This window comes from Phoca vitulina, unplaced genomic scaffold, assembly GCF_004348235.1.
Source record: "Phoca vitulina isolate PV1807 unplaced genomic scaffold, GSC_HSeal_1.0 scaffold8, whole genome shotgun sequence".
Lineage (NCBI taxonomy): Eukaryota > Metazoa > Chordata > Mammalia > Carnivora > Phocidae > Phoca > Phoca vitulina.
The window spans coordinates 73,790,716-73,814,277 of record NW_022589711.1 but is presented as its reverse complement, the minus strand read 5'-3'; the positions used below and the strand labels follow the sequence as shown (position 1 = coordinate 73,814,277).

Genomic DNA, 23,562 nt, shown 5'->3' with positions numbered 1-23,562 from the left:
TATTCTTACAATAAAGCTAGAGAAAAAATGTTAGGAAAATCATGAGAAAATACATTTACAATACTGTAAAAGATCCTCACATAGGCAGAGTGCCTGGAGATCCCCAAGATCTGTCTCTTGCTTCAACAGTGTTAGATGATACTACTCAGCCGTCAGAAAGGATGAAATCTTACCATTTACATCCACGTAGATGGAACTGGAGGGTATTATGCTGAGTGAAATAAGTCAGTCAGAGAAAAACAATTATCATATGGCTTTACTCATGTGAGGAATATAAGAAACAGTGCAGAGGATCATAGGGGAAGGGAGGGAAAAACGGAATGAGAAGGAATCAGAGAGGGAGACAAACTATGAGAGGCTCTTAATTATGGGAAAGAAACTGAGGGTTCCTGGAGGGGAGGTGGGTGGGGGGTGGGGTAATTGGGTGATGGGCATTAAGGAGGGCACGTGATGTGATGAGCACTGGGTGTTATATGCAACTGATGAATTACTAATGATGTTCTATATGTTGGCTGATTGGATTTAAAAACAAAACAAAACAGTGTTAGATGGAGGACTGTCCCTTCTTTTCCAGTTGCAAACTTAAAAACCATTTTCTCAGCCATCCTCTGCCTCCAGGACCAACGAACAGTGTTTTTGTTTTGTTGCTTAGCTCCTTATTGCCAATCAACCATGAGCTCCCAGATTCCTCAGAATTATTCATCTCAGGTGGAGGCTGCTGTCAACCACTTGATCAACATATATCTGCAAGCATCTACACTTACCTTTCTCTGGTCTGCTTCTATTCCCACCATGATGATGTGGCTCTGGAGGGCATGGGACACTTCTGTGACTTGGCCGAGGAGAAGCACAAGGGCTCTAGCTTTTCTCGAAGATGCAAAACCAGCACGGCAACAGCACCTTTTCCAGGATGTGCAGAAGCTATCAGAGGATAAGTGGGGTAAAACCCTGTACGCTATGGAAGCTGCCATAATCCTGGGTAAGAACCTGAAGCAGACGCTTTTGGATCTGCATGCCCTAGGCTCTCCCCACGCAGACTCTGTAACTTCCTAGAGAACCACTTCCTTGATGAAGAGGTGAAACTCATCAAGAAGATGGCGAACACCTGACTAATTCTGCAGGCTGGCCGCAGAGTGGGCTGGACAAGTATGACTCACTCTCAAGCATGACTAGGAGCCTTCAGAACCCGATGACCTTTGAGGGGCCCCTCTGGCATTTCCCTGGTGTCAGGGCTTCTGCCTGAACCTCTCCCTGCAGCTACTAGGCTGCTTTTTAACCATCCTGGAGTCCTTTCACAAGCTGTGGACCAACTGGAAACAATAAAGCTTTTTGCAGGGCTGGGGTAGGGGGTGGGGGATGGGATCTGCCTATAATGGGACTCAAGCAGTTCAAACCCATATTGTTCAAAAGTCAACTGTATGTTCAATTGATTTTTCAATAAACATGCAAGGAAATTCAATGGATAAACGATAGTCATTTCAATAAATGGTGCTGGAAAAGTTGGATATCCATAAACAAAACAATAAAGAACCTTCACTTTTACATTTTGCCTTATATAAAAATTAAATATAAATTGATCATAGAAACAATCAATTAAAGAACAGATTGATAGATTGGACTTCATCAAAACTTAAAATACCAGCTTTTCAAAAGATAAGATTAAACAATAAAAAGACAAGGCATAAGGGCTCCTGGGTGGCTCAGTCGGTTGAGCACCAGATTCTTGATTTCTGCTGGGGTAGTGATCTGGGTCATGGTTGTGGTTTCATGACTGTATGCTTTTTCCAAAACTCTCAGAACTATACAATAAAAGGGTAAATTTAGCCATATGTAAATTTTACCTTTATTAAAGAAAATGAAAAAAGGAAGACGCATTAGTTTGACCCCTGAATATTCAAGACTGATTGTAATTATAAAAAGTGAGCCCATTACATAGCCCATAAAAGCATTAAAACTGCAATTAAAGCATTTTTTAAAAATAACCCACAGTCCTGCCATCCCAAGATGTCACATTCTTTTATTTTTTTATGTACTGTCTATGTATACCTTTTAAATAGAAACATATTCATAACTATTTTCCATTTGTAGACTATTCCATCTAATTAAAGTATAATTGACTTAACGTTTCTTCATTAATGGACATTTGGACTACATTATAATGTCTTAGTATGATAAGCAAAACTCCATCCAACATCTTGATACACATAATCATTTTTTCTTTTGATTGCTTTCACTTGGGGTAAATTTCAATGCAAGGAATTACAGCAAAGAGCACTTAATTTTTCTTCACCAGTTTGATCATTTTTTCCTAAAAAGATTTTTACTTATTTTTCCATCCCCATAACAGAAATTAGAACAATTTTATAATCTCTCATATTCACTAATATATACATATGTAATATTTTCAACTTAATATATGTGAAATGGGGTACTTTGCTTTAATTTCCATTTTTCTTTTGTATTACTGATTATATAATCTCCAAGTTTTGTTTCAAATTTCAAATCCATTTGAGGTATAGTTCATCCATATCCTTTGTCCATATATATATTTAATACGTACGAACATGGCAGTCTTGCCATGGATAAGTAATATTTTCCTAAATGTTCTCTTCCAGATTTATGACAAATTATACTAGGAATCTCTACTAAGTAAAATGAAGCTAGGGACCATGTGTTGCACAGTGGCTACCATATGCTAATACTAGATGCTCAAAAAATATTTGTTGGAAAAAGAGGAAGGAAGAAAAGAAGGGTGAGAAATTTACTCCTCATGTGAAGAGCAATTATAAACAAGGAGTAATCATCTTAACAGGGAGGTCTGGGAGAAGTCTCTATCTTTTTCTTATAGGAATTTTGAAGCTTGCCGTATTTTTCCCTTTTAAAACTTTTACCTATTCAACTTTAAAATATACTTCTATTTCTAAGGTGAAGATGAAGTATCATCTGTAACTGGAATACTATATTTCTACCAGGAAGATGTGACAACTCTCAATGTATTTGGTTCTGAAGGTTTTGATTGTTTATTTTGCAGAAAGGAAAAAGTGCTAGAGTAGGGGAGGTTTTGCTACTATAGACCCAAACTGCTCAGTTTTGTTTTGATTTGTTTTTTAACTTCCCCTCTCCTGTCATTTTACTGTGTATGACACCAATCTTATTCAAATGAGGTATTTTTGTTTGTCAAGTGAGATGGCAAATGTAACAAGTACATTTCGGGCAGAATAGTGGGAATAGTGAGAAATCTGTCTTTGACAAGGAGTAGCAGCATCACAGATTAGTGGTTCCATGTGAGAACTGTACTATACAAAATCATCTCAGCCCACCCACAGCAGAATAGCTCATGAGATATTGGTGGTCCCTCTGGAGTGCTCAGAGCCAATTCTGCTAATGCAGGGGGATGGTGTGTACATCAGAGCAAAACTGGGGTAATCCTGGCAAGTTGGGTAATGATAATTGGTGATGAACACTGGCCTTTCAGAGAGGCCAGAATCAAACCACATCTCTCTTTTCCCTATGAATGACAGAGCTCTGTATTCCATTGTCACACTAAGTCCCCCACATACTACATCTGCAATACCTTAATAAAATGAAAGCAAACATTATTTGCAACATTAGCTATAAGTCATACACAATTTGGCAGGTCCAATTTACATTTGAATAATAAATTGAAATGAACCCAACAAATACCAAGTTTGTAGCAGAATAACAGTGGAAAATATACACGTAAGGTTATTACTATCCAGGTGGCAAAAGATACAAATGAATGTTGGAGGTGAGCATAAAACTGTCCAGTATTTTATTCATTGATATTTATGAAAATGTACAACTAGTTTATTATTTCCATTTCCTGCACTGAATTACACAGCAGGAACTTATCAGAGAAACCAGTTAATACTGACAATATATCATCTGTTATAACTGGTAGAATGGCTCAAAATAGCAAATAGCACTCTTGAATCCCAGGGATCTCCAGAATGACATACTCTCCAAACTTTACCTCAAAGATAAGGGAGAAAATTTGGGATTACAGGAAAGCAACCACAATAGAGAAAAAAATCTGAGATTAAAGATAATGTGGTTAAACTCTGTGGGATCAATGGTACTACCATAAATTAAGCAGTTATATGGAGGGAAAGCATGGAGGAAAAGACCAAGGGATTTTTTGATATAAGAAAGTAGGAGATATTGGGAAAGATTTAGTTTATTTGTTCATTCACAGATTCATTTATCAAAATATTCACTGAATATCTACCACTTCTGAGCCCTCTGGTAAGATCTTGAGATAAAAAGATAAATGTTACAAAAGATCATTTTTTAAGGGGTGCCTGGGTGACTCAGTTGGTTAAGTGTCTGATTCTTGATCTCAGCTCAGGTCTTGATCTCAGGGTCATGAGTTCAAGCACCGCATTGGGCTCCATGCCAGGAATGGAGCCTACTTAAAAAACAAAACAAACAAAACAAAAACAAAAACAAAAACAAACCACAACAACTTACAATTCAGTGGGGAAGACAACATTTAGAGAGATAGTGTAAAATATGAAAGTCCTATACTAGAATTAGGTACAAGGAAAACATTTATAAGTCTTTAAGATGGGCACTAAACTCTTCTGTTAGCTGTCCTACAACAACACTAAACCTTAAAGGATGAGTAAATGTTATAAATGCGATCAGTTTGTTATCAGAATCCACAGTGTAATTATAAATAATCTATATTTTGACAGTGAGAGTCAGTCACATATCTAATATTTGTGACAAAAATTATTATTTTTATTTTTTTAGTATTTTATTCATTTATTTTATAGAGATTGAGAAAAAGTATGAGTAGAGGGAGGAGCAGAGGGAGAGGGAGAAGCAGACTCCCCGCTGAGCAGGGAGCCCCATGAGAGGCTCCATCCCAGGACCCTGGGATCATGACCTGAGCCAAAGGCAGACACTTAACTGACTGAGCCACCCAGGTGCCCTGAGACAAAAATTATTAAGAACACAAACATTTCCTCTTCCTTTTGCTGGCTCTGAAGACCTGAGCTTTGACTGATCTTTCATCAACACAATAGCTTTGTTCATTTACTGCCCAGCTGTTTGAATTAGAAGACCTGAAGGAACAAATCTGATTCTTGACCCTGGACCAGGTTAGAGCTGACAGAGAAACAAGGCCCTAGTGGGAAAGGCAAAGCATGTGTGCCTCTCGCTTTCAGGAATGTAAGGTCAGGGCTGCTGCTTTTTGGCAAAAGGCCCCAAAGAAGGGTCTTGGAGAATGCTTCGAAATTATAAACGACAAAATAAGAATTTTCTGGACTAGGGCTATAAGTGATTCTCACATTTTATACTCTCAACCTTATAAAGATGATTGGAACATTTTTGGGGTTGAGAGATGTATTAAAGAAATGGTGGTAAACTTGGAAAATCACTACAATTTGAGAAATCATAAGATATTTGAGAATGCCTCTTTTTCAGTTATGTTTGGTACAGGGTATCATGTGATATGCAAGTGTCATGTTGTGACTCCAATTAAATTGCCAAGAATTCTAGCAGGGCAAAGTTCCTGTTCCCTGTAACTCAGATTCCACAATTTCAGAAGACTGAAAGTCATAGAAAAACCTCAGGTTTTAGAAGAGAAAACAGATTCCTGTGCTCTAAACGCTTGAGAAACGTTCTCTCTCCATGGTGGCATCTAGACACTCTTCCTTATGCTCACCCTAGTTAATATGAAAATATGTGCTTTCCAAACTAAAGTATGTCAATGAGGAGTCTGTCCTACTCTTCAAAGGTTTCAAAAATAAAACATTTAAAAAAAAAATCACCCATTACTTCACCACAACTTCGAAGTACACTAAAAAGTGAATTCGAAACACACACATACACACACACACACACACACACACACACACACACACACACACTGAATCTCCCTGAATTCCGCATCTCAGAGTAATAACTGTATAGGTGCAAATATTTCCAGAATATTGCCCATTTTATACAGGTATGCACTTTTTAAAAAATAGACTTTATAGAGCATAGGTCCAAAAAGGTCCATGTAGACCTACCTTACTTTCTGGTTGTGTATTTTAATTTATCTTGAAATCCTTTATTGATAGACATTTGGTTTTTTTAGTCTATTTTTTATCACAATCAAGGATATAATAAATATTCTTGTTCACATATATTGCTATTTCATGTACAAAATTCTGGAGATCACATTTATCACGTCATAGTCTTTGGAACCATAAAACATTTTCTTTCAATTACAGTTATATCATTTGCAATTTAAACAATTTTGGCTGAGTAGAACCACAGTTTGATCATCAGAAATTGGTGGTAATAATAATCCCTTTATAGGACTGTGAAGATGGAATGAGATAAAATATATAAAATTTATTTTTAAAACTGAAAGTAATGTACATGCTTTTATTGTTAGAGTTTATGTGCAATCGCAAGATTATCAACTTGGTCAGTTGTTACTACTTCTCTGAAGCAGGGCCATTGATTGAAATTTACCCCAAGAAGGGTTGGGGTGGGTCCACAGAACAAGGGAAACAGGGTGGAAAGGAGGATGCTAGGAAGCTGAACAGCCTTTGAAGTGAACTTCAGAGCATCTTGGTGCAAAGTCTACTGGGGGTTCCTAAATTAGTTGTAGAAATTAGAGACTGTGCTTCTATTCATGAAGGCTTGGCTCAGTTTGAAAGCACAGTAGACAACAGGAGGCACCAGACGCCTCTAGCACTGTCCTGGAAGCAGTGGTTGCCTAAAGTGGATATAGTGGCTCCATTGAGGAGCCTGAAGGAGCAGGAGTACTGCAGAGACCTACACACTTTTTCTATTTCAACTATATTATTAAAGAAGAAACCTATTCTAGAGGTCTAGTACTGTCTCTCCTAAAAGTCAGGATTAGGGAAATCTCATACAGATTTGGTCACCTCCAGTCTCCAAAGAATCAAGAGAAACAGTCTGTCTTTGCTGACAAGGGCACACACATATTAGTTCAGGCAATGTGTGTGGTTCATTGCAGATGAGACAGAAAATTCATAAATTGGGACCCTTCGTGGGCTTTGCCACTCTAGAAGGAACCTTTCCCTCTCTGTCATCACACTCAATTTTTTTTTTACATTTCAGGAATATTAGGAAGAGATCTTATGATCTCTTCCTCTTGTGAAGCCCCAATTTTCTCCCCAAGAAATAAGGAGCAATTGTCTCATTGGTAAAACTGGCTCATGGAGCACAGAGCTATCAAAGCCCAGTCCACATGCACCTGCTCTTGGAATCCAGCTTCCCACAGCCCACATATATTGCTCACTCTTCTACACTGTAAGTAGCCTGTGCACGGGTGGAAGGGAGACCTGAGTTCTCCGGCTTCTCTGCCTATGACTGGGTGAATGAATCAAGTCACAGAAAAGGAAGTGGGGTCCAATTTGATCTCAAGTCCATGGTTGATTTCCCAAACTATTTGGCAGAATAAAAGTGGTGTTTTGGTCTTGGAATCCTGTGTGTATTTTTCAGCTCGTTCAGAATTTGTAAGTGAGTAAGAAATGTGTGAAACAGAACAAATTCAAAGGATGTGGCAAAGAGCAGCCAGAGAACTGCCAATAACCAAAATTGCTTAGGCTAAAGCAGAAAATAAGGCAGTGACTTCTTCATCAGACTTGACTGACTTCCACTCTAGCCTCTAGCCCTCATTTCCTTCAGGTGGACATTTTTTTTACTCTCCCAACTGCTAGCATGGGCTCTGCAGAGCCCATGCAGAGACTTATCCTCACTTTAGGTTGGAAAGATGTAAGGGAACTTGAACCTAACACTTAGGACTAGAGGCAGGTTTACCAGGGAGCTGAAGGTCAAGCTTCAGGCTCTTTCCTTGCACAAGTACTTCCCAAGGCCCAGTGCATTCTCTTTCTGAAACACTGGGAGGAAGCAATGACCCTGGACCAGCACTTTCTAGTGTTACACACTCCTGCCTTCCTGGGGATTACCCTTTAAGTTCCGGGGCAACATGAAGGGTCAGCCAGCTTTTAGCACTATCTCTAATCAATACCCAGCAACAAGCTACCATTGCAGATCTCTTGGAGCAACCAGACTCTTATCTTTGACTGTAAGGGGAAAAATGTGAATTAGATGCTGCTTGCTCTATGGCAACCTCCTCCCTAAAGAATGGCCCAAGATGGGGTGGTGATGGTGCTGAGAGACTTACCAGTGACAATGAGGACATGACTGAGCTAGACCAGCTATAGCATCAGAGATCCTTCCAAGGAAGAGTGAAGGCCTGGAGTTCTCTGAGGGCTTGCCCTGCACAAGAAACCTGAGAGCAACCAACTACGAAGTGACAGATTTGGGATCACCAATAATGAGCTGTGAAAATGATAATAAACACATTTTGATTAACCAAGCTATCATAAATTTCCTTTCTATTTGCAATGTTGAAAACAATATTCATCGTCAATGTCATATGAAGAGGCAATCACAGAGTATGCCAAATAGTGTAAAAAATAACGAGCATTGTGGATGGAATTGTCAAATCACTATGTTGTACACCTGAAACTAATAATACAACATTGCATGTCAATTATACTTCAGTAATAAGTTACATATAATAAACACACAATAACATACAATAAATTGAGATGTACCAAGCAGTTAATAAATAAGTTAATAAATATTTCAATTTCCTGGATTTGACAGTTGTGTTATTTGTCAGCTTTTCAAAATTTGTAGTGTGCTTTGATTGCTCTTTTTCATTCTTATAATTTTTCATTTTCCAACCAAATTCTAAATTCACAAATTTGCATTTTTAAGGAAGGCTCCAAAAATTGCATACATTTTTGACCCTCACAAAATCCTCATCTACCTTTGCTCAGAATTAATTATAAAGGTAACCTCTGATACTAGATGATTCATGGCTTGTTAGCACTCTCATTATTTATTTCCCCAAATCATCATTAAAAACTGACAACTTCCTTTGGATATGCACCTGCGACCCTTGGAGTAAAACTGTCTCTAGATAGCATGTTAGGTAAATGTAAATGTAAATGCCAACCATTTGAGGCACCTATTATTTTATGTTAACCGTTCTTATATCGCTACAGCATGTGCTTCAGATGCTAGGCCTTGGCCAGTCAACTGGACTTGTTCTTAGCTCTTGCTGAGTTTGTCACCTGGTACTCATCTCCAGGAATAAACCTTATTTCAGCTCTCATTCCCTGCACTTTTGTTCAGACACAAATATCAGGACTTTCTTTTCAGGCATGAAAGAGTGTTTTGGTTCTCTATTGCTGTGTAATAAAGCCACTCAATGATTAGTGGGTTAAAACAATAACAATTTTATCTTTAACATTTCTGTAGGCTTACTGCGCTCAGCTGGGTGATTGCTTCTGTGCCATGCAACTTGGGTTGGGCTTGGTTAGGCTGGACCATCTGAGATGGCTCATCACGTGGCTGGCAGCTGATGCTGGAGCCCAGCAAAAACAAGTAGCCCACCGGGCCTATCAACCAGACCACCCACATGGGCTCTCCATGGGTTCTAGGTTCTCACAGTGTGGTGTCCAGAGTGTAAGAAATGTTTCGAGAGTGTCATTTCAGGGTAAAGAAAGCAGAAACTTCCAGTCCTCATAAATTCTAGGCCTATAACTGGCACAGCATCAATTCTGCCATATTCTATTAATTAAAGCACTCACAGGCCAGCTCAGAAGGGGCAATCAAGTCAACCTTTCAATGGAGAGATTGACAAAGGATTTGTAGCCATTTTTCACCCACCATGCCAGGATATATAGTAGGTGGATCCCAAAAATGTACCATTAAAGTCCCAGATAGTATTTGCTATGTAAAGTCAGAGGCTTTTCCGCAGATATTTTTCCTCCTTTGTACTTTTGTCTTTGAATTCTGCCTGAAATTGTGTAATCTTAGGATGGATTAAATCAGAGTAGATTTCCCTGTGCTACAGGACAATTCGATGACTCTTTATCCTCTTAGATCTATTTCTCCTAACACAGCATTATTTTCCTAATGAGAAAAGAAAACTGTTAAGAATAAAGTTGATCAATATCATTGAATGTAAGTTCATTATTAACTCTTAGATTAATCATTCAAATTGACTTGGACGCTGTCACTAAGAGGTTGATGTTGGTCATTCTGCTTTTGAATAACTATGAACTGAAGCTCCCTTCCTATCTAGAATAAAATATTATGAAGAATCCCAAAACCCTAAATATTCTTCATAACTTGGAAATATATGCCAAACTTACTCTTTCCCAAATAATATTTTACATAGAAATTCAAGATGTGTGGCTCTGTCAAAAGTACACATTTAATCAGCATCAGTTCTAATCAGACTGAAATTTGATAAAATAAATTTTCTCTCTGGCAGATGTAGTAATTCTTATATTGCAGAGTCACACCATCTGTTATAACAACATCATTTTGGGGATTTCTTAGAGAACATATTTACAAAATCACCAGATATGCTGTTAAAATTGAAGCCACAATGGTAGCCTTTAAATGCATCAAATTTGATGTTTATCATTGCCTGAAGAAAGCCCCAAGCCATCTCTATATGCCGAAGAGTCTAAAGCAGTGGTTTCCAATATAAACTAATCAAGATTTGTCACAGAAGTGCACATACCATCTGGCACCACATAACCCCAAGTCTTCACTTAAGGCCGAAGTTCAGGAGTTTCATTCTCTCTAGATTAACTCATTCTGGGATTTCATAGTGTATGCAATCAGTAAAAACTAAATACATGCACACTGCCACAGTTATGGTATGTCTGATACCAATGAAGCCATTCCCAACTATTATCTCACCCCAACAGTTGTTAAAGTTACTATAGCTGCTCTACATTCCTCTGTTTGATATTGATCACATAGTGATGTCACTAAAACTGTCACAATGAGTGTTGCCTTCCCATAGGCAGCTTCTTCAGCCATTGCAAATACCCCTTTTGTCTGTGGTATGACCAAGAGAACAGCTCATAGGAGCAAACGGGAAAACTGTTTGCTTAAGTTCCAGATAAAGATCTGGAAACTAACAGAGTGACTCAATTCTACTTCATCAAGATTCAGATATTACAGTGATGGTGAAAGCCATGAATGTAATTTCTGGAGCAAGCAGAAAATTTAAAATAAGTCTAATCATTTTGTAAAAACTCCTTTTACAGTGTAAATAGTTCCACATACCACATCAGTTTACTAGTATTAGAGACACTACTCTCATAGGATTTCACCCTGGCTGTATTTAAAATCACCTGCAAAGCTCTTAATAAAATAGATGCTTGGGATTTATATCTCCTATGTTTCTGATTTAAGCAGGAGATTCAAAAGTAAATATATAACTTAAGTGGACCTTTAGCTACAACCCAAGTTTATCAACAATTGATAATTACTAAGGTGGCTATGTCATGATAGTAAAACGACTCTCATTCATTCAGTAATAATTCAATTTTAGCATCACCTATGTGCTGATACTGTTGACAGTAGAAGCCCTTAGGGTATCAGGATTCCAATTTATGCTAGAATATTTTATTTTATTTTATTTTATTTTATTTTATTTTATTTATTATTTTTTTTTTTTGAGAGAGAGAGAAAGAGACCACGCCCACGTGTTGGGGATAGAGGCAGAGGGAGAGAGAGAATCCCAAGCAAACTCCATGCCCAGTGGGGAGCCCAGCCCAGGCCTGGATCTCATGACCCTGAGATCATGACCTGAGCCAAAATCAAGAATCAGATGCTTAATAGACTGAGCCACCCAGGTACCCCTGGAATAGTTTAACCACCAGTTTATCAGAAGGTAAACTTACTTCAAACTTATTTAAAACTTAAAGAAGTTGTGCTTGGGTACCTACATTTTATTTTTTAATGGGAAATTGTACCTTTCAGTATCACTTTCTGAGGTTAACAAATCAATACTATTGGATTCACACAGCGAAAAGAATCTCTGGCAAAATAGCTCCAAAGTAAGAATAGCCAACCCAAACCTTCCTAAGTTTACACAATTTCTATCACTACTTTCTTCCTTTGAAGACAACCATAGCAAAGCTATTTCATTGACTATTGACATTATAAGAAAATACCAAAACATTGAGCAGGTACTGACTGATATATAGTATAAGAGCAAAACCAGCTGTCATACTGAAATGAATGCAATGAGCTCTTTTTGACTAGTGATGCTTTGCTTGTGGTGCAAGAGAAGCCTTCAGCCAAAGATTGCCTGATGGCACTAGTCGTACCCTACTCAAGAAAAATTATATCTACAGAATAGAAATATATAAAAATGGACAGGAGCACTCCTTGTTAAGGAGTTAATGTCCACGGTCAGAGCCTCAATTCAGACTTTCAAATCAGTATAGAATGCAAACTTTTTTGTTATTTATTTTCTAATATTTTTTATGATTATTGAAGCATAATTGATCTACAGGAACCTATTAGTTTCAGATGTACATCTCAGTGACTCAGTATTTTTATATTTGACAAAATGGCTCCCATGATAAGCTTAGTTGCCATAATTATGTCACCACCTATACATTGCCAGAGTTTCCTGCCCATATTTATGACTCCATGCTCTTCCTCACACTTGGAAGAACAGTCTCTAATGTTGAATCCTGATTCTTCTATCATCTGGCTATTTCTAGATTATGATGTGGCAACTTTCTTGGAAGTTCTAATCCATCACTTTCAGCCTATTAAATTATGTAGTTAGCTGCATAGAACCCTAGATTGACAGGTGTCTATGAGAGAGTACATGCAAATTCCAAAGAATTTTGTGCTATTAATAAGCTGTCAAAATGAATCATATTCCCAAAAAAGATTATTTTATTTTAAAAATTAAGTTGTTGGGGTACCTGGGTAGCTCAGTCAGGTGAGCATCCGACTCCTGGTTTTGGCTCAGGGTCATGATCTCAGGATCAGGAGATAGAGTCCCACATTGGGCTCTGTGTTCAATGCAGAATCTTCTTGTCCCTCTCCCTCTGCTCCTCCCCCTGTTTGCTCTCTGTCTCTCTCTCTCATAAATAAATAAAACCTTTGGGGAAAAATTAAGTTGTTATTAAAGATAATGGTCATCAAATCATGCTGTACTATGAGTATTATATTCTAATACTGTTTGCATGAAAATTATAGGAAATAATATTGACATGTAAGGACTACAGTAAGTGTCCATATATGTGATATAACAAGTTACATAGTTCCTGCCTCTAATACAAAATAGGTAAAAAGCCTTGGTTATTTACCTATATTAATTTTGGAGAAAGTTATCAAAGAAAAACTTTTTTATGCTATTATTTTTTTTGACAGACACATGTTAAACAAAGGAGTCAAGTAATATCAGTAGAGTTTTTATATTCTTTAGTAAAAATTACTATTTTCAGATTTCTCTCAGCCCTACCTATGAAATCATTAATTTTTTTAATGTATGTGTATGCAAATATATTATAATTAATTTCATTTTCTTGGTCATGGACCATCATTCCTCTATCATCATCAACACTCATTTACCTAAAGCAGCGTACAAAGACAAGGCACATTGTTGGATGAAATAAGTAATAAGAATTATCATTTCTCCATCTCTCAACATGTCATTCTTTGACCAGTTATCCTAATAAGTACTCCTGAATTACTAATCCAGTGATACCTCAATATTTTCCTCAATCACCTTTACCCAGACTGACTGGCTTTAGAAGATATGTATAAACATGTATGTACATGCATGCACACACACACATGCACATACACACACACAAACACAAACACATAATCTAGATGTTTCTGTCTCTACCTCCTGTCATAATCATTTTTACCGAAAGAGTTAATCTTTTCTGGTCCTCTAGGACTGGTGGAGCTGGACCAAGGTAAATGTCTGTAGTATAAGTGTGGCAGCACAATCTGTAAGTACTATATACGTACCAGTGTACTCACGGGCTATTTTAGAAAAAATCTTGTTAATCAACCATGAAGGAATTATTCCCAGGATTCATTGCTTGATAAAAACAGGGCCATTTGAAGGATCTCTTCTAGAAGATTGACACTGATTTTTCTATAATATTATTTGAGAATTAACTAAGACCCAAAAGGGAAGGAAAACATAATAACCCTTTAGCAAGCATCTGAGTTACTTGAAGAGGAGTGTCCTGGTAATGTATCTAGCATGATAAAAAAGAATTTTTAGAACCATCCCAATGCATTCCCCTCTGGTTTGCTCTATTTTTTTTTTTTTTTTTACATGCTTCAATGAATGTGAGTAGAGTTGGTAGAGGGCTTTATTAATCCTAAAGGGTCCTCCTTTTCCTTTCTGTTTTATTGTTACAGACACATGAATATCGTAATATGATAATGTAAAACTTTTACTTATAGTATTCTTGAAACATTTAGTGGGGGTGGAGACAAGAAAATCAACAGTAATTTTACTTATTAGATTTGAAGGTGGGGAAAAAAAAGATTTGAAGGTGGAATACCTCTTTTAAAGGTCAATTAAAAATTTGTTCACATGCATCCTGGGACTATGAGGAATGTTAAGAAAATGAAAGCCATGAAATAGCAGAGGTTATGTTTTAGGAATTAGAAGATTAAATGAAAAGAGTCTTGTCTAAATGGTCCCATTTAAAATTATGTCAGGTTTCCAGCCAAATCATAGAAATAAAAACACTTATCAGATCTGAATGGAAGCACAAAGTTTTAACAACCACTGGGCAAAAGCACGACTGGATTTTGAGTTAGGTATTTTGAACAATTCATTAAAACTTCAGCTGCTGGAATTATTAATGACAAAATGTACCTTCAGAAGTGCTCTTCACCTATCAGGCTGCCAGGGGTTATCTCCATCACACAGGATTCAGAAGTTTGGGCAAGTCTTTAATTTGGTTTAAAAAATGAAAGTGAAGATCATTTAGTAGGAATGTATGCAGATTCAATCTTTCTGGAAAGCAATTTAATGGAATTTATTTTAAAACATAAAGCTTTTTAAATGTGTGTTTGCTCTGTTTTTGTTTGGGTTTTCCCAAATGAAGAGAAAGAAAAAAAAATAATGAGATAAAATTTTAGACACAGTTTGTTTGGTATGTGATTTCAGGAGGCACACAAGAGAATGGGGAAGTGAGACAGGGATGCGAGGGAAGCCAACGAAGGGTGTGTTGATGAGCAGATTACCTCCATGGGCAACTGGGGCCCAATCTCACCGGGGTCCATCTAAGAGACCGTGGAATGTATCTCACAATTGTACCACTGAAAATTCATGAAGTTGGCACATTTATCCCACCAACTCTCATTCTTTGTGGATTGAGGGTCACTCCAAGATCATGAACTTTCTGGTTCGTCTGGCCCTATGATGCCAAGTAGGCTAGTTACCACATCAAGAGACTACTCTCCTGCCACTAAGAGTCAGGATACCATCACACGGGGAATTGTGCACAGATGGCCTCCTGGGTAAGCAAAGAAAACATGAGTAGGGCACTGATGCTATCTGCTATGCCCTTTGACCCAGGAAATCATATGCAGAAATTTGTTCTTCTGTTATGTCTCTCACAGTGAGTAGATGAATGCTAGTAGAATTTCTAAATGGTTTTATCATGCGCACATGCACATTATCTAAAAAGCCAGTGGATTTTTGTTTAATATTAGATTCTACCAAAAAGCCATTTCTTCCTACAATCAATTTGAGTTTCTATTGAAATTGTGGTCTATTAAATAATCTGTTTTATGAACATACAGCTATAATCACAGCACATCCTGCTATCACGTCATGCCTGATAATATGATCAAATGAATATTCTTAGGAAACTGAAGAGAATATCCACAGGGTTGCCAAATTTGGCAAATAAAAACTACAGGACAGGGATACCTGGGTGGCTTGGTCTGTTGAACAGCCGACTCTTGGTTTCAGCTTGGATCATGATCTTGGGGTTGTGGGATCGAGACTCTCATGAGTTCCATGCTCAGCGTGGGGTCTGCTTGGGATTCTCTCTCCCTGACCCTTCCCCTTGGCCCCTCCCTCTCTGCCCCGCCACTCATGCTTGTGCTCACTCTCTCTCAAATAAATAAATAATAAAATTTTTAAAAACAAAAACATAAAACTACATGACACTCAGTGTGTTAGTTTCCTGGGCTACTATATCAAAGTGGCACAAAGTGAGTGCCTTAAAACAAAAATTTATTCTCTCACAGTTCTGAAGACTGAAAGTTTGAAATCAAGGTGTCTCTCTCTGCAGGCTCTAGGGAAGGATCGTTCCTTGATTCTTCTAGCTTCTACTGGTTGCTGGCAATCTTTGGTGTTCCTTAGCTTGTAGATGCATCGTTCTAATCTCTGCGTCCATCTTACATGATCTTCTCCCCTCTATATCTCTGTGTCTATGTTTCTTCTTATAAGGACATCAGTGATTGGATTTAAGACCCACCATCATCCAAGAGGACTTCATCTTAACTTGATTACATCTGCAAAGAGCCTATTTCCAAATAAGGTCACATTCACAGGTTCCAGGTGGCATGAAATTTGAAGAGACATAATTTAACCCAGTATACCCAGTTACATTTGAATTTCAGATAAGCAATGAATATTGCCCCTAAATATTGCATGGGGCATACTTACACTAAAAAAAAAAAAAAAAAAAAAAAAAAAGTTGTTTACTTAAATTTTAATTTTAATTTGATGTTTTACATTTTTATCTAGAAAACTTACTCCTAAAGAGTATTCAGACTCTTCAGCATTACCTCATTCTACATGCCTTTTGAACAGACTGTTTCTGAAACTGGAGCTTGAAATTAAGAAAAAGTAGCAAAGATTCTCAGGTTGCCCTGAGACCTGAAGTCTAATCCACTTTCTCTAAATAATTACAGAAGTATATGGATTAGTGTTCTTTGCATTTTGCCCCATTTTCTCTTGGAGTCAGAAGTCTTGATGAATTCCACTTTATAAGTATTTATTGAGTTATTCACAATATGTAAAAATATGTGTGGGACACCTGGGTGGCTTAGTCGGTTAAGTGTCTGCCTTTGGCTCAGATCATGATCCCAAGGTCCTGGGATCGAGTCCTGCATCAGGCTCCTTGCTCACTGGGGAGTCTGCTTCTCCTTCTGCCTGCCACTCCCCCTGCTTGTGGTGTCTATCCGTCTCTCTCTCTCTGACAAATAAATAAATAAAATCTTAAAAAAAAGAAAAAGAATATGGGTGAATAATGAGTATGGGCACACAGTCAGATGGTAGAAAAAGAGAAGATGCACCTCCTGCCCCTGAGAACTTACAAGTTATTTCTAGTGATGAGAAAGTCATCTCCCAAACTGCAGCAAAGAGTTGTGTCACTATGTGCCACCAAAGGAGTATAAGCAAAGTGGAAGGAACCTCCATTAAATGCTATCCCACCCACTCTAGAAGGTTCAGATCAGATTTCATGGAGAGATAGCTTTGGAATCAGACCTTAGAAGATCAATAGGACATAAATGTGAAGTTGGATGGGATCTCTCTCTATCCTAGGTAGGTGGAGACCAAACATAGGAATCTGTTTAAGAATAAATGAGTTATTTAATTGTGTTCCTAAAGTTTATTGTCTGTCAGAGACTCCAGTATTCTGAATTCCTGTAGTTTTATTCCAAAGGGTACTGATTCAGTAGGTCCAGGATGGTTCATTAAAAAAAGAAAAAAATCCTTAGGAATTGCAAATTATAATAAAGACCCAATGGGCAATATCTCAAACACAACCTAAATTTATATTTGTTTTACATTATAGCCCAAAGTCAATGTGGTAGGTTAGGATCAGGTTTGGTAGGAGTAGATTGAGAGAGGAAATCTATTTTGTATTTCTATAACACAAGTTATTTTTAGATCTACTCAGTGACCTGAGAATTTTATAGCCAAGAAGATTTTTCATTAATACAAGTCCCTTCTTTCCCTGTTTTCATAAATATTAAAAAAAAAAAAAAGTTCGTTACTCCTTCCCCATTAAACAGTTAAAAAGTCAGAGAATAATTCCCATTCCAAACTAATTTGTAAATGCCCCATTACTGATGGTTTCTAATTAGTAACATAAAATGAAGAATACTGAATGTTCTTAGTTCTAAAACATGAACAAAACTGTGCTAATTATTTATTTTAGCTTACTGATATAAACGAATCAGGAGCACGTGAGGTAAATTGCACCAAAATAGAGGAACTGGCTAACTTTTCATGTAAATCACCAAAAACAAGTATCTAAAAATGAGTGTAAATAGCTAAAAATAACAGTGTGAGTCAAACTCCAGGAAATGCAGACTGTTGCTTGTTGTGTCTCTGCATTTCAAATGTTTAGGAGAAAAAAAAAACTTACTCCTCAAAAAAGACAAAATATGCAACTCTGCATATAGGAATGTGAACTTTCAGAGCGATGGTCCCTGACAGCATGGAAAATGCTGAAGGTCTGTAACTAGAAAATTCCTTGTTCTCTTGATTTTAGGAAGGCCTCACAACATTTTCATGCCATGCATCATCTTCTTGTAAGTAGAACACCAAGAATGTACAAGAATATATTAGCTGTTTGAAAAGGTCAGTGTACTTCTCATCTACACACCAGGTAATGATAACTAACATTTGTCATTTATGAAGCACAAGGGCCTGCCCTGTTACCTTTGGTCCCTAATAGTTGTGATGGATGGAGAGGGATGGGGGCTACTGTTAGTGTTACCTCTACCATACAGGTAACCAGTCTGAGGCTTAAGAATGTCACTGGAGGTATCCAATGTCACAAGACTTCTTAGTGAGAGAAGCGTGGCTTGAATCTGATTTGCAATCCTGATTAACAGTCCGTTGGTCTTCCAATCACTCTATGAAGTTCCAAATTATCTCAGGAAAAGCTTATCCTCATGGAAATAATGTGCCGAGCAGAGAATGGGCAATTGTTCTATTTGCTTCAGGTCTGTGAGAAGTATTATTGGGTTTTCTTATTTGTGAGAAGTAGTATTGGATGTCGGTTAAATAGCTGAGAAGCAGTTATGGAAGATATGCAACCATTGTTAGGATTTAATATTGCTGTGGTTTTGTTTTAAAATAACTTAGTAAGCTGAACTATTCAATATGATCAGGTAATGGTCTATGAAATTCTATTTTAAAGCAAAGCTGTTAGACTAAAGAAGCCAGAGATAAAATCTGAAACTAGTAAGTCCCTGCTAGTAATCCTCTTTATCGCTTTAATGAAATTCAAACCAAATCAAGACGAACATTCAGAAATGAAGGGTTTAAAAAGGAAAATGCAAAAGTTGATTCTGCAGAGTTTCATTTCAAATCAAGTCTTAATAGCTATGTTTTAAGATCATGAAAATGGAGAGTCACAGGACAGGCTTTTAACCATCGTAGCAGTAACAAGGTACCACTTCCATCAAGGAACAGTGTTTGCAGTGAAAAGTGTGATGCATATTTTACCATTCTTACTTGAAATAAACTGTCTGTGTTATTATACCCCAGATAATCAACCCAATAGCTTCCTATTCAGACCACCTTAAAGGACCCGTGTCTTCATTAATTCTCACCTTTGAAAGTTCTTTAGCAAACAGGAATAAAAGTTGAATTTCTAACAATAGGGAACAGTTAATTTAATTATGATATTTCCTTATACTGGCATATTATCTCATGAAGAATTTTTATTGATGAGGGAAAATGCTCATGATCTAATATAGACTGTAGGGGGAAGAAAAACAATGATACCAATTGAATTAGTTTGCTAGAGTTGCCATTGCAAAACACCACAGACTGGGTGGCTTAAAAACAGAAATTAATTTTCTCACAGTTCTGGAGGCTGAAGTCAAGATTGAGGTTATCAGCAGATTTGGCTTCTTATTTAAGGCCTTTTTTCTGGGCCTGCAGATGACTACCTTCTTGCTATGTCCTCACACGGCTTTTCCTCTGTGGGCTCTCACACCTGGCATCTTTCTCTGCTTATAAGGACACCAGTCATATTGGATTAAGGCCCCATTCTAACAGCCTCATTTTAACATAATCACATCTTTAAAGACTTTATCTCCAAATAAGATCGCATTCTGAGGTACTAGGGGTTGAGACTTCACCATATCAATTTTGAGGGGACACAATTTAGTCCATAACACCTGTTACGTATAGAAAGATTTTTCTCTGTCTATATGTGTGTGTATTTTATGATAAAAACCACAAGGAAATATGGCAAAAAGTTAACATAATTAATTGAGTAGGGTGAGGTTAATTTTATTTTCATCCTTATATTCTCCTGAGTTTTAAAACAATGCAGGTTTATTTAAAGAGGAATGAATCAATTTACTATGTGAATCAATTACAAATGAATCATTAAAAATAACAGGACATCTGATTAAAGAGGTATTGTAATGGTAAACCAAAGGACTTCTACACTAACCTATCAATGGTTATCTTTCTTTTTTTCTTTCATTTCCTTTCTTTTTTAAAAACTATAAACTATTTCTTCAACAAAAGTCTTAGGCAGAAGCTCAAGATATAATATTGGCAAAAGCAGAACTACTCTAGTTGATGCAAGGTCATTTTCTTTGTAAACTATAAAGAAGTCTGTTGCCCACAGTAAATTTTTAAGTACTTTGAGGGGTTAGACTATAATTTTTTTTTTTTTTTTAAGATTTTATTTATTTGACAGAGAGAGACACAGCGAGAGAGGGAACACAAGCAGGGGGAGTGGGAGAGGGAGAAGCAGGCTTCCCGCTGAGCAGGGAGCCCGATGTGGGGCTCGATCCCAGGACCCTGGGATCATGACCTGAGCCGAAGGCAGATGCTTAACGACTGAGCCACCCAGGCGCCCCGAGGGGTTAGACTAAATCTTATTCACCTTTGAAAATTTTAGTCCCTAGACTAGTGCCTTCAACTGAATCCATACTCAATGAATATGTCAAAAGATAAGACACTCAAGTATCTCATAGTTATTCTTTAAATAAGAAGACAACAGAAAGTAATACGAGATTTGAGTCAAAGCAATTTTGTTCAAGCACTTGTTCTGCTGAATATCACATGGGTAACTTTCAGCAATCCACACAAGTTCTCTGTGCTTTGGTTTCCTCAAGTGTTGGTAATGAAGAAGAAAAATCAATTTTCTTAGCTGGTCTAGGTCCAGGGAGAGAATTTCCTTTGCTTAGAAAAGGTCTGTGATAAGACACTTGGGATAAAAGATAAGATCCTGAGAACAGGAGCTAACAGGAAAAAAGAAAAAAAAAAAAAAAAGGAAAGCTTAGTTTCTTTGCACAAGAAAATGAGATAAATTTGGTTGTCTGGTTCTTACTATTGAAGGGGCCCTGAGAAGAGAAAGAAAGTCAAAGTAGAACTAGAAAGGGAGAGAGAAAGATGACAGCAAGATGGTGAGAGTGTGGAGGAAATGTGAGTTATTACAAGCATTAGAAATCTCTATGGCAAGCAGGAGAAAGGTTTAATATCCAATTTTAAGTCTTTGCTCTGTAAAGTGTAATTCTATTACACTGTTGAGCTTTCTATTGTTGTTGATGGTAAACAGTAGGGGATGTAGAGGGAGAAGGGATGACTCAAGAGAAAGGGCAAATCCATCTCTGGAGTAGAATGAAAGAACTAAGGCAACCATGAGAATATAACTCATGAAAAATTTGCAAAAAACTTTAAGAAGGATTTTGGACTTCCACAACCCTGGATCAATCTTATAAAATCTTAAGTGGTTTTGAGATCTCAAGTGATATGTAGGTCATATGTTAAGTGGGATCATTAGGTACTACTGTTGACTTTATAGATTTATTATATCAATCGAATGAGATAGTAACAGCTAGTATTTATACAGGACTTACTATATGCTCAGCACTTTTGAAAGTACTCTAGATATTTTTATTCTTTTGCCCCTCATAATGTCATAAGTTTCCTACTTCATGTTTTGTCTGCCTTTTATAGGACAGGAGAAATAACCTGCCCTCATTCATGTAGCTGATTAGTAATTGGTGGAGTCAGGATACAAAACCTGTAATGACTACACTATTATAGACCAGAGCAATATAATAATTTATGTAAATTAAACTATATTGTAAGCAATATAAGGTGCCTGTCTGGCATTTAGACACATTGGGCAGTCCCAGTTAGGAAGAAAAAGAGTGGGAGAAGTATATAGGAATTGTTCCACCTCCCTTAATAATGACCTCACAGGTATAAGGTCAAATAGGTTTTCCTAGGATGGCCTCTCATCTTGAAACATCCTTCTGCTTATGTTATGGAGATTGTGCATCACATCAGAATTCAGGCACAGGGAGTGACTGGAGTTGAAATCCATTATCCAAGCCATGTGCCCATTGGGCTATAGCTACCAAAGGGGACACCTTTGTAAATCTCACACAAAGGTCCTTGTAGTTAACAGTGAGTCCTGCTTCCTTTCTCTCCTGACCTAACCAGCATCTATTCATCATTAGAGAGTCCTTCTCTAACCCCAGGCTCTCTCTACTTTCCCCTCAGGCTTCTTACCCCATGGCCATACCTGACATTCTGGTTTTTACCTCTATCATATGCTATCCCTGCCTTCCCCACTGTGTGTAAGTCCGTTGAAGCCAAGAGCTTTTTGATTCCCAAGTCCAAAATGCCCAGCAAACTGCTAGGAACACAGTAGGTCCTCAAGGGAAAAAAAAAATTATTTCAATAAGGGAATAAAGAACCAAATAGATTTTTCTTGTGAGGAAAATAAGTCACACATCCTGGAAGTGATTTCGTGTGAAAATTCTGAGCTGAAATTTAGTTTTAGCCCTGACTATAACTAGCTCGGTAACTTTGAGCAAGTCGCTTAACCTTTCTGACCCTCAAGTTTCCCTTATAAAATCATTGTTTTGGGTTAAACTGATCTTTCAGGTCAATTCTAGCTCTTAACCTTCTATTAACACTGTTTCTCCTCTGTCATAATTTTGATTAATGAACAAACAACCCTTATAACTCATTGGTCTGCTTGGAAATTCAGGCAAAATGTCTGCCTTAAAATCATTATTTTATGTTTTTCTTGGTCCAAGTTCAAATATTTACAGTCCTTGGGCATTAATAACTTCTTTTCTATTATATTCTTGCTACATGTGTTCTTAGCCCTGTGATTCAACTTATATGTCCTTATTACTAATGGCTCCACATATAAACTATGTGACATTAAAAGAGAATGATTTCTCTATGATGGCTAATTGTTCCAACATTTCTGAAATACAAAAAAACAAAAAACAAAAAACATAGCAGTAGATGAGAGTGAAATGGCTGGAGATTTTAATGCCTTAAGCACTTTAACCTTATCCAACAGCTCAGGTCGATCTGCTTGGCAGACATGCCAACAGGAGGGAACGTAGTGGGTGGGAAACAAGATATTAACAGGCTCAAATGCATGGCAATTAACAGTCCATTATCTCCACATCAGGGCTAGATTGGTTTCCCAATAAGCCTCTGAATTAACCAGCCATCATATTCCAATGCAAATCAATTAAAGATATTTTAATGTATTATTTTCAGATTTCTCTTAAGTAAATTGATCTATATTTGCTTAATTCCATGTCTTTTGATAAATTAGAATACTTAAAGTTCTTATTGTTGTACAGATATGATATACCTCATTTCTGAATGATACCAAACCACAGAAGAAAACAGAATGAATTTCAGTTTAACTTAATTTC

General features: G+C 37.2%; 1 pseudogene; it reads left to right on the top strand.

The window, feature by feature from the left end:
• The first annotated feature begins 566 nt into the window (after positions 1 to 566).
• LOC116633591 lies at positions 567 to 1,183 on the top strand (annotated as a pseudogene).
• The last annotated feature ends 22,379 nt before the right edge of the window (positions 1,184 to 23,562 follow it).